The 18,440-nt window shown below is 38.4% G+C and overlaps 1 protein-coding gene and 1 long non-coding RNA gene across 7 annotated transcripts in view; both read left to right on the plus strand.

Moving 5' to 3' along the window:
* The window catches only part of LOC105480820 (renalase, FAD dependent amine oxidase), a 402,948-nt gene that overhangs the window by 118,509 nt on the left and 265,999 nt on the right, over window positions 1–18,440 (plus strand). The gene's annotated exons all lie outside the window — the stretch shown is intronic.
* LOC139356230 (uncharacterized) overlaps window positions 5,684–18,440 on the plus strand; it is a 43,530-nt gene continuing 30,773 nt past the window's right edge. Inside the window, exon 1 of the long non-coding RNA XR_011607756.1 lies at window positions 5,684–9,934. This is a non-coding gene — a long non-coding RNA (uncharacterized lncRNA). The remainder of the gene's footprint in view (window positions 9,935–18,440) is intronic.

Consider the following 18,440-nt stretch of genomic DNA (forward strand, 5'->3'; position numbering starts at 1 on the left):
TGCCACATAATGATGTTTCAATCAACACCAGGTCATATGTATGTCAGTGGTCCTGTAAGATATTTTTACTGTACCTTTTCTACATTTAGATTGTGTTTAGATACACAAATACCATTTTGCTACAGTTGCCTACAGTATTCAGTACCGTAACATGCTGTACAGGTTTGTAGCCTAGTAGCAATAGGCTGTATCACCTAGCCTAGGTGTGTAGTAGACTGTTCATCAAGGTTTGTGTTAGTACACTCTATGATGTTTGCAAAACAACAAATTTGCCTTATATTTCTTAGCACATATCCTCACTGTTAAGATATGCATGACTAGTTAAATTCCCAACATTGATGATTTTCTGGGACCCATAATTAACAGAGAATCTCAGACTTTGTGGGTGATAAGAGTATCTGAGTGCTTGTTAAAAATTTAGATTTCCAAACCCTATGCTGGAGACTTGAATTCAGTAGCTCTTGGGAAGAGTGAAATGCTTTGTCAGTAAGCTTCCCCAGGTGATGGGATGCATGTAAGTTCATGGAACACACTATGAAGACAAATAGTTTGGTACTTAATAAGCCTCTAATAAATAGTTGTTGAATATATGAATGTGAATATATGAATATATGAATGTGGCTGTACTAACAGCTTTATTCCTGTCAACAGAGGCTTTTACCTATAACCACGCAAGCTTATAATCCTAGAAAATTCTTACTTTTTCCTTCCCCTCACCTTTGTCCACCTATTTTCAGCAACTCTTGAAGTCCTGTTTGGGCAGATCCCTTCCATTTTCACGCCTATCTTGCTGCTTTAGCACCTCCTGTCTCCTGGCTGGTTAACAGGTTTCCCCAGGCTCTACACTCTTTTGACTTCAACTCATCTTTAAAACCACTACCAGATTAATCTTCCTCAAACCTGTGCTTATCTGTTTTTAAGACTCTTCATGATTTGACTCAACCTACTTTTCCCATTAATTTCCTTCTCTTCTTCTCTTTAAAATACAGATCCCACTCTTGTCCCTAATTGTGCTTTACACACCTCCTTCTCACTGCTTTACTTATGCCATCCCCTTCCCAGCCCTGGGCAGGAAGGAAGGGGTTAACTCAGCAGCCCTGGGTTATTCAAACCCTGCACATTTCAAAGAAATGCCTGACTTCAGGACTAGCCCTTGGTCAGCTCCTGGGAATTAACCTCTGAGCTCTTGAAATATTCTTCCAGATAAGAGTCGTTTTGTATGCCTGAGGCCTTGGACCATGCTGTACAGATAAGTTTATCCTGACAATGTGATTTATGGTGAAGGCTTTCTTTTTTTCCTTTTAGGTAGGGGGAGGCTGGAGTCTCAGTAGCTGAGGTCAGTTAAGGGGCCTGTATTGCTGATCTCCAATAACAACTCTGGACACCAAGGCTCATGTGAGTCTTTCTGGTTGGCAGCATCGAACACGTGTTGTCATACATTGTTGCTGGGAGAATTAGGCACATCCCCATGAGACTCCATGGGGAAGGGGACCACAAGAACCTTGCACCTGGTTTCTTCTGGACTTCCAAACATGTACCTTCTCCCTTTCCTTTGCTAATTTTAATCTGCATCCTTTCACTATAGTAAACTATACCCTGTGAATTTAACAGCTTTTCTGAAGCCTGTAATTTCTTCTCATGAATCATCAAGCCTGAAAGTGGCTTTGAGAACTCGTGACACCTCTCCACAGAATGGCCCTCTCTTTTCTGCCTCACAGTACTCTATACATTCTTCCGGAGACTGGTAAAATCCCTCCCCCTACTTTGCCTTCCCCAAAAGGTAGCCAGCAAGCAGCGCCCTCTGCTGGTGAGAGTGCCCACTGGAAAGGCCTTTCTGAAAAGAAATTTGGCCATGTTAGCAAAACTTAAAATGGGCATAACATTGACCTAGCAGTTCCACTTTTTTGGAGTTTATAGAAATCCTCACCCAAGGCTGCAATTAGTGTGTTGCAGTCTTATTTATTGAAGTCAAAACTGGAAATAATTCAGTTATCCATTAACGACAATATTAATAGAATAATCCCCTAATAGTAATATTATGGAATAGATATATTGATATAGCTCCATGTACTGAGCACATTCTGTTCCAGCCTTGTGCTAAGTGCTTTACTTAAATATTTTACTTGAAAATCTTCCTTGTAGGTAGGTTACCTTTACTTAGACAAACGTTGAGGTACCTAGAAGTTAAATGAGATTACAGGACTAAGATATATACGATTCCATCCACACAGTTTATACCAGGCAGGGTTAATGAAGAGTGGTAGGACTCTGTATGCTGGCACGGAAAGATGCTTATCATACATCATTAAGTTTAAAATTTAAAATTACAAAACATTAGTATAGTATGTTACCATTTTTGTAAACCATATATATGTATATGTACATGTGCATAGGAAACAAAAATGCAGAAATATTTATTAATTTATAGAACAGGTAACAGGTAACTTCTCTTCTTCTAAACACACTAAATGGTGATTATTGGATTAACTTGGCTGCCTTCATGCAGGACATATAAAACAGAGAAAACATGTACCACATTTCCTTTATCCAGTCTACCATTGATGGGCATTTAGGTTGATTCCATGTCTTTGCTATTGTGAATAGTGCTGCGATGAACATAAGTGTGCATGTGTCTACCTATCGGGTACTATGTTTATTACCTGGGTGACAAAATAATCTATACACCAAATCCCTGTGACACACTGTTTATCTCTATAACAAACCTGCACATGTATCCCTGAACTTAAAATAAAAGTTTAAAAAACACATGTGACAGAGAACTGAAATTAAAAATAAAATCTGTGTGTTTCCATTGGTGAAAGGAAAGGGACTCTTGATTTTAAACTTTGGGTAATAAAAAACTATTAATATATGTTAGAAATACTACTAATTCACTTATGAAATAAAGGCCACTTGGGTTGTTTCACTTATGGAAACAGACTATATATAAATATACATGAGATATACATAGGTATATGTATAAGAAACTGTATACATATAATTTGTATATATATGTATGTGTGTATTAAACATAACTGTAGCTGTAGGAAATTTAGAAAGTGGAGCAAAGCACACACACACACACACACACACACAAATAATGACCCATAGATGGATCCATTATTTCCTTGGGGCAGCATATCTTTTCTGTCTTCTAAGAACAATAGTATAAGCAGAGATGCTAACGAGTTTTCTCAAAAAAGAAAAAAGAAATGGTTTTGGTGTTTAAGTAAATTTGACAAACACTGTATACTGCATCCTCTCCTTATTCTAGTGTGAATATATATATCAAAGAAGTCCTGCAATAAACCCCTTTCTTTAATTCAATAGTTCTTTAGCTGTGCAACTATATAACATCTTCTGCCACCTGACTGTCTATACCTGAATACCCCATAAAATGCTGCTGCTTCCCTAATCATAGGAACCTGGGCACTGGCAGCAAGGTTTTTCTCCTCTCTCTATCCAAAGATATTTCAAGAGCCCCATTTATGTGTCCCAGTATTTGTACAGTCAAGATCCCCAGAATTGACTCTGATTGGCTCTATCTGAGCTACATGCCTCAACCAGTCACTGTGGAAAAGGGGATAAGATACCTCTGTTAATCAGCCTGGATCCCACGCTAAGCACTGTGGCCAGGGCACTGAACTTTGTGATGACCAGTATGACATGAATCACATTATTTGAGTGAGGAAAATGAGTTTCTGCAAGGAAAAGAAGGGAGAGGAAAGATGACAGTACATGAGGTGTCTGACATGCTGCCTTATTTTCTTTATCTGCACTTTTTTCTTGAAACTCCTTGTGTGTTTTATAAAACAAATATTGTATATATGTATCGTATATACACTCTCACATTTTTTAGTTAATGTATCATGAACGTTTATTTTCCACTGACATTAAATATTCTTCAAAGTGATGAGCTTTTAGAACTGTATATATGCCATTTTATGAATGGACCATACTTTAACAACTCAAAGGCATTTAGTTTGCTCCCAGTTTGCACTATGTTAAAAAAAAAAAAAAAAAAAACTCTGCGTTGCACATTCTGCATCAAGAGTTCTTGGTTCAACTCGACATTCAGATTCATAAGCCCATTTTACACCTTTCTACTCTAAAGGGACATAGTATGGGAACATGGCTTCCTAAAAAGGCAGTGATTGTTATTCCTTTCCTGTGGGAGTCCTTGTAGCAGCCCATAGCAGCTCATGTGCAAAGAGATGAGATGCATACTAGGTAAGTGCAGGAGTTTTCCTGGTTTAAAAGCCTTATTTCCTTCAAAGAAGCCAGTAGCTCTTACAGCAAATCTATAAGCAGAGCTTTCAAAGTCCCTGTAAAGGACACATCCGGTTACAAGAGCACTACACTCAGGAAGACAGAACTGTGGTTCCTATCAGTTATTGGTAGTTGTTTTAGTCTAGTTGCCACTTACCAATCCAGGGTCAGTTTTACTATAAATCATATTGACTAGTTGTCAACATAGTTGACATACCTTCTCATTAGGTTACCAGATAACTGAAAGTCAAATTCTGTGTTCTTGGTCCAGGGGAGATACAGAGCCAGGAAGTGGGATGATTGGGGAATTGTGGAGCAACAGTGGCTGAAATGAGTTACAGTTCATCAATGATCATGTTATACTAGTCATTAGATGTTTGGTAAAATCATTTTTCTTTGGGCCTACCCCAGAGCATTTTTTTTCTTGCTGATTTGTGTGTGCTGAGCAAAAGCAATCTAGTTCTACTTTTTGCTCTCTAAGGAGGTTAAAGCTTTCTACCTTTACCTGAAATGCACCAAGCTCTTTCCATCAGTCTCATCCTGTTGTTCTTTTCAACTCCTAATCAGATCAAAGAACGCTCCCTATCTATTTTTATTTCATGGAATGTTAAGCAGATCATATTTTCAGTGGGTATTTTGGAATTCTTGCAAGACTGCCAATAAATTGTTTGGAATGGCTGTAGCAAAAGGCAATGCTTCCCAAACTGCTGTAATATGCATGCAGATTTCCTGAAGATCTTGTTAAAATACAGATTCTGACTCAGCAGATGGAGCCTGAGATTCCACCTTTCTAATAAGCCTCCACGTGTTGCTGATACTGCTGGTCTGTGGTCCCCACTTTAAAGAAAGGCCGAGGGCATTGGTTTTGAGTCTTGGCTGCTTGTTAGAATCACTAGGGAGCTTTTAAGTCTCCTGACACCCAGGCTGCACCCAAGCTAATTAAATCTAAATCACTAGTGTTGGGACTCAAGCATTTTTTTTTTAATTCCCCCAGGTGATTCCAGTATTTGAGAGGCACTGGCTTAGAGCAAAAGATTGGTAAATTGTCTCAGTTAGTCTCTTAGGTCACAAGCTAAATTCTGTAGTCATTGATGAGGCACCAGGTATGCTTTTGGAAAACAGACGTCCTAGGAAGAGTAAACCCTACCCTGTCAAAGTCCTAAAAGTCTAAAGATAGTCGTTAAGATTTTTAAAACATTTTTAGTTTTGTTTTTCTTGAGTGTGTTTGTGCTTTCTCCCCTAAGAGCAGGCAGGAGTTCTTTCCTGCCCTTAGGCTATCCTAATTTAAAACTCCTGTTATTGATCTTGGACTCTTTTTTTTCTTTCTTTCTTTTTTTTTTTTTTTTTTTTTTTTTTTTTTTTTAAATTTTCCACACAACACCAATGTAGAGCCTAGCCTTCTTTGGGGAAAAAAAAAACTTCCTTTTCTGAAACCTTCAGGCAAACTGAGGCTATAAAGCAAAGGTAAGAGGGACCTACTCACTGGCCTTTGCCTTCCAGCCCAACAAAATGAAATAATGGAGTCTGAGGTTTGAGATAAATATGGTTGCATCAGGCCAGTGAGCTTTCCAAACTCCAAACTGATGAAAAAAATTATACCCTACTGGAATCCACTATAATTAACTCTCGGACAGCATTTCCATTATAAATCTGAGTTTTAAGAGGTTTGTTCCTCAGCTGTAAAATTGTGCTGTAGGCTATGGCTTGGTCATAGACAATTTCAGCTTGAAAAGGGTTTTAAAAATAAAAGAAGGGTTTTTTTTTTTTCATTGAGCAAGTGAAATGTGGTTTCAAAAAGAATAAAACATCCACTATGCTCAGACATTCTTTGCATCTCTATTTTTTCCCAAGTAGTCTTGATTTCTAACAAATGCAACCTAGTTTGTTCATATATTTTTAAACCAAATGTTTAAATTGCCAAATGTTTGGAGGACTCTTTGGATTAAAAAAATGCACTTTTGGGGTCACAACTCAATAAGAAGGGAGAAAAATGTTCTGTGCTTTTTTTCCTGTGCAGAACTAGGGTGGGACACAATTCCGTTCTTTGAAGAAACTGAGCCTGATGCTCGTTTTTAAAGGTGGAGGTGGGTTGCAAAGGAAGGAGAGCTGAATTGACAATACAAGGCCATTCACAATTTGTGTGCTTTCACTGAAAACTTTCCAAGGCTGTTTCTAAAATGTCTGTCATAAGTCTATGTTAACATAAACGTTGATCAATTTCATGACAGAATTTTCATTTTGTGAGACAGAGTCTTGCTATGCTGCCCAGGCTGGTCTCAAACTCCTGAGCTCAAACTGTTTTCTCACCTCAGCTTCCCAAAATGCTGGGATTACAGACATGAGCAATTATACTATCCCCGGCCCTCATGATAGAATTTTTTATTTTTGCTTATTGGTGTGGGACGTTTTTTTCAATGATAACTGTCTCCCCATATTCAGAAAGGAACCGTTGCCTTTCTCCAGTTTAGCTTGTCTTTCTAATGGGTATATCGGGCAGGACTATCAGACATCCCACAATGTCACCTAATATCTCTCCCTGGTGTCCCATCTGCCCATAGTGAATGTCCTTTTCTCCTTCTTTATGTTCTCCTTTTAACAATGGATACAAAACTCATCACCTTTACCTCATGCCTAACTGTGGCATAACTAAACCTCAGTTACACAATGGTGTGGCAGAGTAGCTCTGCCCCAGGGTTTCAATCTAGAGAACCTCATTACTGGCCAGTAGTGGTTGACCTGAAGCCCTAGGACTCTATGTATCCCAAAATACCTTCCACAAGTGTGATTGATTGAAATAAATTATTATTTATAACTGCTGCAATCATTAAGAGTCATATTTCTTTTGACAAGCAAATAATGTAAAATTATGACATATAAAAATTTTCTAAGCAACTACTAATAATAGAAAAAAATAAAGACAGGCGTTAACTTTAAGAACATACTTTAGGCTCTTTGTCAACAATACTAAGGGATTCAAGGTATTCTGGCTATTACCCTCAATTCAATTGGCCATCTGTATTCTAACTAAAATGGGATTACCCCACATTTGAGTCCAGCTATCATCTCTAGGGAATAATGCCTGACCATCTGCCTGCACCTACCTATTCTGGATCAAGTGATCCTCTTGCCTCTCTCCTCACTCTTTTTACTGGCACTGCACATAGCTTGAGCCACATAGTTCAAATGTGGATCCTTGGAATTTTCTGTCTATTCTCCACAACTAGGGTGAGCTCTTTGGGTTCAGAGACTATGTATCTTATTCATCATTGGAACCCTAGTGCTAGGACACTACCTTAGCACTATACTCAAGAATTATTGGTTGTGTAAATCAATGACAAAATGAATGAATCAACAAAATTTAAACTTAGGGATTTGTGCCTAAATAACTACTCTTGAATTAACTTGCTGGCGTTCTAGAATACATTCTGGTTTTAATTAAATATTTGGAAAAATGGTCTTATTTTATTTGACAAGGGCTCATTGCCTACTAGTAGCAATAATAGGAGTTATAGTAATAACATTTTTTGAATATTTGATTAGGAGGCACTCTTCGAAATGCTTTACCTATACTATCTCATCTAATCTTCATAACAGCCTATATCATGAGCACTGCCATTATTCGTATTTTACAGATAAAGAAACTAGCCACTTGCCCAAGCCACGGCTAGTGGTTTGAACCCAACCACTCCACTTTGAACCACCTTTAGGCACCCTGCTGTATGGATGAGATAAACAGGCCTACTGAGGTCCTTCCCTATGAGCATGTCATGGTTGACTCTGATTTTGTATCAGGGGATTGCCAGTCTTCAGCATTTAGTTTGGCAGCCACCGTAGTCCTTGTGAAGTCCATTTTCACTGATGTTTATTTTCCTTGTAGTGTGCACATATTTTTTTCAGTTCTTTGCTGTTAGTGTTTTATGACTTGGGGAGCTTTAAGAGGCAGCTGTATTGTTAATGTGAGCCATTACCACAGAGGTTTCTGCTCCTTTTCAGAACCTCATAATTTGAAAAAAGTTCTGGTTTGGGTTTTCCTCACATCTTCTTGCTGACAGTTTTAGCAGTATGTGCAAACATTATCAGCTGTCTCCAGGGTACTGATTGAGATATAAAGGTTTCTGTAATTGTCTAAGATCATTTGTCACTTTATGTAGTACAACTTGCTCACGTAGGTACACTCTGCTTCCAAGTGATTTTTCTGGCCCCAATGGGCTATAAAATCATTTGATGCTGCTGTAACTTTAGGGACAAGAAAATGCTAGCTCTGACTCATTTGCTTTTGTTAACTCGCATTTTAAAGTTGCCCTTGTACACTGAGAAGGGGAAAATGGTAAGCAGAGATTCTTTTGTTAAATAGAAGAAAATAGAGGGATATTTTTCTCGTCATCACTTCTTTCCCTTGCTGATGATATCGATTTACCATGCTGTTTCTACAAGCTTTCTGCTGAGCTCGTTTTCATTTTAATGCATGGATATTAGATATTTTTGCAAATAGTGGACCATAGGCAATATCAAAAGCTGCTCTGGCCCACGTTTTTCTTGAGCTAATAGCTACTTGGAAAATTAAGCACTTGTCCAAGGCCACACAGTTTATTAGAACCAAAATGAGGCTAGACTCCTGGTTTCCAGACATCTAGGTTGGCACTCTTTTTATTGTTCTGCATACTCAAGGTTTGTTTGTTTAAGATGATGGTCAATAGTGTACCTTAGGAAGAAAAGTTAAAGAGAAATTCAGTTGCTAAAAGGCAATTATTTCAAGGCCTCAAAGTCATCATAGATTTAAGTTTCCAAAGAATCACACATACACACACATACACACACACACACACACACACACACACACAAACACACATACAGGTAGCTTAAGAACCTAGGATGAAGAGATAAAAAACTGTACTTTATTTTTTAGCCAAATACTAGACTGACCTGAAGTTAACATTGAAAAAAAATTATATATTATATATTTAAATGCCCTGAGTTACTACATAACTTAAAAATGAGTACTGATCTCTCAATTAACTCCTTTAGATATTATTTTCCTCAGTGAAGTTGATATTCCAGTATTGTGTAGAATCTAGTTTAAAATTTCCATGATCCTTCATCATGTTTCCAAGAAGAATTTACAGTTTGTATGTGTTTGCCAGGGATGCTGTAACAAAGTACCACAGACTGGGTGGCTTGAACAATAGAAATGTATTGTCTCACAGCTCTGGAGGCTAGAAGTCTTCAGAGTATTGGTAGGGTTAGTTCCTTCTGAGGACTTGGAGGAAAAATCTACTCTATGCCTTTCCCCTAGCTGATGGTGGTTTTCTGGCCATCGTTGGCATTCCTTGGCTTGTAGAAGAATAACTGTAACTTCTGCATTTATCTTCACATAGTATTCTCCTTATGTGCATATCTGGGTCAAAATGTCCACTCCAGTTATTTTGGGTTAATGGCCCATCCTACTCTAGTGTGACCTCACCTTAACTAATGACAGTTGCAATGACCCTATTTCCAAATAAGGTCATATTGTGAGGTACTGGGGCTTAGGACTTCAATACATAGATTCAACCATAACACAGTCTACTTAAGAAAAGGTTAATGCTTTGTTTAGTGACATTAAACAGGAAAAATGTAAATATAGGCAGTATGATTTCCCATCTATCTGGAAAGGAAGATGCAAGTGGTGAGTATTTACTTTAAATTAATCATTTACTATCATTAAGTCCATCATGTACTTTTAAATAAAGTCCCTATAATTCAAGACCACACTACCTGGAGATTAAGAATATAAAGAATTGTTTCATCACCTTGAGATACTGACTTGATTTTTATAGGCTTTCCTCTTGTCTATTTTTTTTTTCCCTTAGCAGGACAAATATTTTCATTTACTTTGAGTGAATTCTTGATAAGTTTTTGATCCTTAACTTCCATCTCCACTTTATTTCAAAGGTTATTTAGAAGGCAGCATTCTCTAATTCCCCACAGACAGGTTATTATTCCCTTTTCTCTGCTTCCACAATATTAAATACATGCCTCTATTGTAGTATTTTGCATTCATTAAAATCATTTTTTAAATGCCTGACTCCTCCATTAGACTGTGAGTAACTTGAGAACTGGATGGTCTATCTTATTTATAAGACAGTATATTATTTTCCTGGTACCTGGTAGAGAATCCTGCACATAATGCTTGGGATACATTAAACATCCAATAAATGTTCATTAAAGATGAAATCAACATAGAAGAGTTTATAGAGGCAGTTAATTTTAGAACTAGAAGATGTCTCAAATCAAATGTTATCTAATATAAAGAGTATAATTGAATTGTTTGTAACACAAAGGATAAGTGCTTAAGGTGATGGATACCCCATTTACCCTGATGCGATTATTACACATTGCATACCTGTATCAAAATATCTCATGTACCTCAGAAATATATATACCCACTATGTACCCACAAAAATTAAAAGTTTAAAATTAAAAATATATATATCTAACATAATCTATATACCTAGTGTCTTGTCAGTGGTTTACCAAAACACACAAATATAAAGTGGCAAATAATTAACCCAAATTAGTATTCATCAAGCAAGTATTTTCAAGAGTAATAGAAAAACCAATGCTTAATTTATAGGGCAACAACTATTTGACAAATTCTTAGAAGCATAAAGCATATGGTCCTTTGAAACTGTGAAGGATTTTAAATAAAGTCTAAGCATTATAATTAGATAGAAAGCATTTCAAATTGCTTTACATTTTAAAACTTGGGAAGTCTTTTTCACGATGGTGTAATTTTAAGTAATAAATAATATTTACTTGAGTAGATCCTATCTGTTCTATCTGTTACTTTGTGGCTACCTTGGGCAATAACTTTATCTTTCTTTGGGCTTTATAAAATATCAAACTATGAGTTGGGGACCCTTTTATCTCCAAAGTTTTATTATTCAAACATACCTCCTACATTATATATTGTGTACTTGGTATATTCCTAGCATTTAGCAAGATACAAAAATCTTGATTGAAGGATCCAAAAATGTATGAGATGCATTGCCTCCAGGGACCAACAGCTGGATGTGGTTGCAAGGCACATAAGAATGTGACTATTCCACAGGATAGATAAACCCTGATAGAGGCAAAAGATGGTGATGTGGGAAAGGGTAGAACTCTCTTATATACCCAAGGAAGCCAGAGAAAGTTTCCCAAAGGATAGAAATGTTCAGCCTGGGCTTTGATCTATGATTACTGAAAGGTTACCTAAGTAAAAGAGAAGCTGACTTTCATGGAGAAAGCCTGCTTGCTTTAAATTTGATGGACTTTAAAGAGGTGTTCAGACCATCCATTTTTACCTCAACTTGACTTTGAATGGTTAGCAATTTCATGCAAGGAGAGCAGAGCCCAACCAAAAACACCCAAATGCTCTTCCCACTCTCTTAGCCCTTGGCAACCTTTAATTTCTGCTTGAGCCCTGGATAGATGCTGAGCCTTGAGGACATAACTTGAGTTTAGAAGTTCAGTATCCAACGAGGGCTTTTAGCCATTGCGTGACCCCAAAAGCTAAGGGCAGATTGGCACTGTGGAGAAACATTTTCAGAAGCTCCCTGAAAAGGATGAAGGAGGTCAGGGCAAGGTTCTTTGCACCATAGAAGCCACTTCTTCCCTCCCATTGTTAAATGTCTCTACCTTTCCGCAGACACAGGGTGTCACCAGATCTTTGATCTCTACCCACTTACATGTCCTGTACTCAGGCCCAGTATAGACAGGCCTCTTCCCTGAGACTAGAGAAAAACAGCCCAAGTCCTTTTGCTACAGAGCAGGAGCAAAGTCAGCTTTCCTCTCCTGCATCAACTGAAGTTCAGTGTAACATGATACAGGATCACTGGTGACTGAGATGAAAAGAGGTCAAATGGAAGTGAACCCAAAAACAGTCAGAGGGAAAGTGGGAAATAGAAGGGAACTTTCATTTATTTAGTAGTTCTAAATTATAGGTGCATTATCTTTCAGTCATTCATGCATTCACTCAACTAGTATTTGGGGGTAGCAACTCTATGCCAGGCACTGTGGTAGGCATAGAACATGGGCAAGATAGGAATGCTGTTTTCTTTAACAGGGGCTTTATTCTGATGGGGAGGAGGGATAGTAATGAGGCAATCACAGATTGTGATAGGTGCTATTAAGGTGATAAACAGGAAATGTGATAGTGAATTGTGAGGTAATGAGGTTGATGAGACCTCAGGTGGTTAATCTGGGCAGGCCTCTTGGAGGTAATGACATTTAATCTGAGAACTAAAGGATGAGTAGGAGACAGCTATGCAAAAAGTCAGGCAAAAGGAACTACAAATGTAAAAATAACAAGAGCTATTCTCTTTATATTGCACAACAACCACTTGGGGATGTCATTATTCTTCATTTAACAAGCATGAAAATAGAAGTTAGAAAATAAGAAAGATGTAATGGTCAGATTTCTCTCCTGTTTAATAAACAGATTTTATGGAGGGATGTTTTACTAGCATCTTGTGTGGCCACAGCACATTCTCTCATGGTAATAAGGTTCTCTTACCTAGCTGAGCCTTAGTTTCTCCTTCTGTAAAAGGAGCATAAAAACTCACCTGTCTGAAGGATCTCATGAGGATTAAATAAACTAATAAACTGCTTAACACCATGCTGAACTCAAAAAAAATGCTTCATCAGTATTAGTTTTTTCCCGTTTTGCCGCCTTCTCCCAGTGCCAGGCTAAAAGACACCAGAAAGTGTCTGGGATATGAGGTAGTAATTCAGTGGCCATGTATTTCTCAGCTGTGAATTGCAGGAGTCACCTCAATTTCAATTTTGCATAATAGCCCATTTAGTACTGTTAAAGGTCTAGAGTGATCCAGTGCCCCTTAATCATGAGTACAGATATGTAGGAACACAAATGTCTTTCAGTGAACAGAAGGCTGACCTGATAGCTTAAACTGTGCTGGAAAGTAGTCAATGGCGCATCACATTGTCTGTCGCCAGCGAACACTGTTTGTCCTGTTCCAAGCAGTGGAAGGGAAACACGGAGAGGAACATGCCCAATCATTTGTTTTCTTTTTCAACTATCCCTGAAAACCTTAAATTTCTTAACAGTGTCCTAGGACTCTGTTGACTCTAAAATTGATTAGCTCCCTGGGTACGTGGACTGTTTTAGTAGCAGAGGTACACTCAACCTTTCTGCAGTGGTCCAATATGAAACAGACAAAAAGAGCAAACTGCTTCATATAGGCTTAGCATTAATGAATTGCTTCTCTTTCTCAGCCCCAGTATTTCCAATAAAAGTAGGGGGTTTGGTCTTGTGGCATGGTCTCTTGAGTGAAGGCTGAGTTTATCCACTAATGGACCTAATCACTGTGCACACCAGAACATGTTTCCATCAAAAAACATGCCTCTTGTAAAATTGAGAAGCTATAAAGTACATATTTTAATAGCCAAATTTAAAAATGAGTGAGAGAAAGTCCTTATCTACCAAAAGTTTTTTGAAAACACTCACTTGCCCTTCTTGTCCTACCCACCTCCTCATCTAGATCCTCTCTCCTTGCTACCTCTTTATCATCAAAAAAGAAAAGAAAAGAAAAGAAAAATCTAGAAAGCTCCACACCACATGTTTCTATTATTGAACAGTAAATTTCTGGTTTTGTGGTTTATGAAGAAGTATTGGAAGCACTGAGTGAGCGTTCTAGCTGTAAGGGCCTATACCACCAGATAGTCTGCCCTTCTTCCTTTCCTTCCTTTCTTCCTTTTCCACTTGAAAAATTTTCTGCCATCCATTTTTATATGCCATTTTCTAGTATTTTCTGTGAAAATATGCCCTTAGATTTCTAGCCAGAGGTTCACATCTAAAATATAAACCAAGGCAAAACTAGAATTGAGGAACATAGTTGCTCTTTTCAAATCCAGGTTGAGGACTGTTAATAGGTTTTTTTTTTTTTCCTGCCATAATCCATACACAAATACTATTCTTCTTTTGAACCTTTGTGTGCAGTATTCTTCTAGACCCTGCAGGGAGATGTAGACAAGGCCCCATTTTTCAGAGTTTATAGCATACTGAACTCAATACCTCTATATAGAAAAAGAAAATTAACCACACCTAGTAGTACGTCCAGTATAAGACAGTTACCGGCACAGTTACCACAAATGCCAGTAAGAATTCAGCAGAGAATGCAAAAGAACTGCAGGCTGGTGTAGCTAGAGAGAGGCAGGATGAATTCTTCAGAGAGATTGGGTGAGTGTGAATGTAGGAAGCGTTTAGAGATAGAGGGATGCAGAGGAAGCAAAGAGAAGGGGGAAGACATTTCAGCGGAGGAAGGAACTGTGCACGAGGGTACTTGCTTCACAGAAAGGAAGCTCCATTTGGAATCTGTCCAACAGAGTGGAATCTTGGCAGTGGTAGGTTTTGCTATGCTTCTGCCACACATGTTTTGCTTCACAACTGCAGAATGGATGTGGCACTACCTAGTTGGAAGATTGTGGGGAATGACCAATGAGAACAATTTGAAATCTGCTTGGCTAACATGTCCTGCTAGAAGGCAAAGCTAGCCCAGATGGGAGATGGGGTGGCATCCAACCCATGATGGATGTCCTGGAAGGACAGGTTCATTCATTGAAGGGGAAAATAATTTGGGTGAGGAATCAGTAGAAATATCCAAAAGGTTACCATCCAGGCTGAAGGGTGTATATTAAATGGGGCATTGTTTTCAAGGAGTCTGCCTGGCCTCAAACTCTCCAGGAAGAAAGGTCAGCACATTGATTGCTCATGTTTCCAAGGTAGGACACGCTTGGCACCAACGGGTGACACGTGTCCTCCGTGCTGCCTGCTGTCTGTGACCTCAAATCTAGCTTCAAGACATTCACAGCTGCTACCGAATGTTCTGTTTGAGAGTTCAGGAGGCTTTGTTGATGGAGACACCTAGATGCTGAAGACTGATAGGGATAGGCAGACGTCAGAGGAGAGGGATTTCACAAAGTCTTTTGGAAGGATTAAACGTTCTAATAAAATGCACCTCCTGGGTCTGAGTTAAACCTCAAATTCTTTGCTAAAAATTATAAAATATCAACAACAGAAACCTCATAAACCCTAAATCCTTTTCTGGTGTAAGGTACCTCACACCAGAGACAGTGCATTGCATCGGTTTGAATGTCATTGCATTTTCCAGCAGAAAATCTGTTAGGTTTACCGTGTATGTAGGACTACAGCAGGCTGTGTTGGGTTTATTATGCTGTTGAGGTGGCAAATGGTTTTCTTTAATGATTTGCATCATCTTTATCTTCATTGTTGCCACCCCCCCCCCCGATATTTTTCTCACTGAGGTGGACCAGTGCTTCAGATAATGAACTAGCATTTACTGTGATCTTATTATACTTTATTACCTCCTTTAGCCACATATATCCCCAGACTGTTTACATAAACAACCATTATATGTTCATGTTTTAGGGAGGTACAGCAATTTTATTGTTTAGTATCAACTATGTCACCCAAACAACAGAGTAAATGGGTGAACTGCTTCAAGTTAAAAATCCCTTAAGCCACTGCCACACCACCAAATGAAAATTCGTGGGTCACAATGAGGAAGAAAAACTCTTGAGGTTTCACAAGGGCTTCAAGGATCTTAGCTAGAGCTGGATTTTTTCCTAAAATTTGTGGATTTTTTAAAAATGTGGGTGGAGGAGGGAGGCTGCCTTTATTTTCTATTTTGCTTCACCAACCATTTGGAAGGTTTATGCTGTATGAATCCTACAAGTATGACTCAATAGGATTTTGCTGAGAGCCACTGATATTGTGCAAGAAGGCAGTGAAGAAAACATTTTCAATCTTAAGAATTCTGATGGTGAGGTACACTAGTATACCACAAAGCCTCCATTTCTGGAGGAAACCAACCCTATGGTGGGACCCAAACTGACAGTACGCTGCTCATTTGGAATTTTTTTTAAAAATTGGTCAGGTACCTCAAATTTAAGAATAATGAGACAATTGAAAGGTTTCTGGTGACTGAAGCTGCTGCACTATAGGACTCATGAGAGCCCCCACGAAGGTCAATTCCAGGCCTGGCCCTTGCTGTACATTCAGGGTATGTTGCCCATTCTATATAAATGCTACCCTTTGAGTTGTGTAGTGGGCGGCCCTGCCTATGATGTCACAGGCACAGGACCTGATATCCTCACCTGAATTCTATTCTCAGCTCTGCTCTTAAATTGCTACTTGACCCCTGGCAGTTACATAACTTTGGTTTTGCCTTATCTGTCAATAATCACCATGGTCCCTACAATTTCTAACATTTTCTCATACTCATATTTTTACCTTCTATACAATGTACCCTACAGTACATTGTAATAATAAATAAATAAATATATATATCATCAAGGAAATATATGATAGAAATAAAATATATCATATATATAATTAAGGAAAGATGTAATAGTAATAAAAGTAAACTGAAAGTATACTCAGGAAACCCATAAGAATTTTAGTTTTGCTAAGCTAAAGCTTTGGGTGTTTATTCAACCTACTTAGATATTTTGGAGTACCTTGAGTTTTAGTGCCCAGCATGGGGAGACATTCCATGGAAATAATCATTCCTAATTTGCTTAGTTGAAACAGAAAACAGAGAGTCTGCTGGCAGTAAGACAAAATTATTTTCTTTCCAAATCTTAAGAATTCTGCTTAGGACTGGTTTTGTCAAAGAATGTTCTCGCTATCATCTCATACAGCTTCCTCCGACCCTTGAGCCCATCAGTTAAAACCGTTCAATGCTCACTGGAGCTAAGGCCTCTTGGGAGGCTTTTAATGGAGGTAGATTAGTATTCATTTTAAAACAAAAAGATCAAATGATGAGTGGGTGTGCATTGGGATAGAGCAATTTTTGTTTTGTTTTGTTTTCTGGGAAATAACTGAGTCATTGGGAGATTTTTTTCTAACAGAAATGTAAGTACTGTGTTGACTATCTGTTCCCAGTTTTTTCTCATGAGGAAAAAGAGAAAAGGAAGGGTTTAAAATTAATTATAGGCCAGGCGCGGTGGCTCACGCCTGTAATTCCAGAACTTTGGGAGGCCGAGGACAGCGGATCACAAGGTCAAGAGATCAAGACCATCCTGGCTAACACGGTGAAACCTTGTCTCTACTAAAAATACAAAAACTTAGCCGGCCTGGTGGCAGGCGCCAGTAGTCTCAGCTACTTGGGAGGCTGAGGCAGGAGAATGGCTTGAACCCGGGAGGCAGGGCTTGCAAGTGAGCCAAGATTGCGCCACTGTACTCCAGCCTGGGCAATAGAGTAAGACTCTGTCTCAAAAAAAAAATTAATTAAAGGCCATGTAGTTAGAGGTAATTACAGGAAGAATTCCTTGCTTGCGTGGGTTTTTAAATATCTGAACTAGTTGCCCTAGTAGGTTTGGAATGTTTATTTCTATAAATTTTCTAGAAAGCAGTTGATTTTTGTTTTTCCTTTACTTTGATTGTCCATCATGCCAATCAACCTGCAAGAGATACATCCACACCTGTAGCCATCCTGGTTATACCTTCTTCCTAAGGCTGGCTGAATTGCCCACTTCTCTGTGGCTCCATAGTACTTTGTACATACTACTCTCATAGTGCCTTTGAAATTCTATGGCAGTTTTGTGTGCTTCTCCAGCTACTAGTCTGTGAACTTCTTGAGGACAGAACCTATGTTGTTTATTTTTATGCTTGTTTTTATTCTTTCAATCTTGTTTCTCAGTTCCCATGATATCTGTTATCTGCCTGACTGATAATAGTATTCAATAAATATCTGTTGAATTGAATAAAAATGAGCATTTATATAGATCAAATAGTTCCAATTCAGGAAATCTGTCCCGAGTTGCTTAACTAACTCTTAGGGGAATAAGCAGGAATCATCTATTCTCCTTGCTTCTGTGTTTATCTACCAGACCTCCATATACCCCTATGTTTATTCCCACACTTTGGAACAAGTTCTACTTCTTGCCTCTTTGGACACAGGGGAAAGATGTCTGATAAATCTACCCAGATTGAGTTGTAATTGACTTTAATATGTTTCCCCTGAGTGACTTAACCACCTCTGGTTTATTTGAGCTCTGAGTAATTGTTGGTTAGGCTTTATCAGTTTCAGTAAGGAGTTGACCTTGTTGGAGGTTTGAAGGTCATAATCATTTACCTGCCCTTTCTAAATTCTAACCATTGAAAACAG

The sequence above is a fragment of the Macaca nemestrina genome, chromosome 9 (assembly GCF_043159975.1).
Source record: "Macaca nemestrina isolate mMacNem1 chromosome 9, mMacNem.hap1, whole genome shotgun sequence".
NCBI classification, from domain to species: domain Eukaryota; kingdom Metazoa; phylum Chordata; class Mammalia; order Primates; family Cercopithecidae; genus Macaca; species Macaca nemestrina.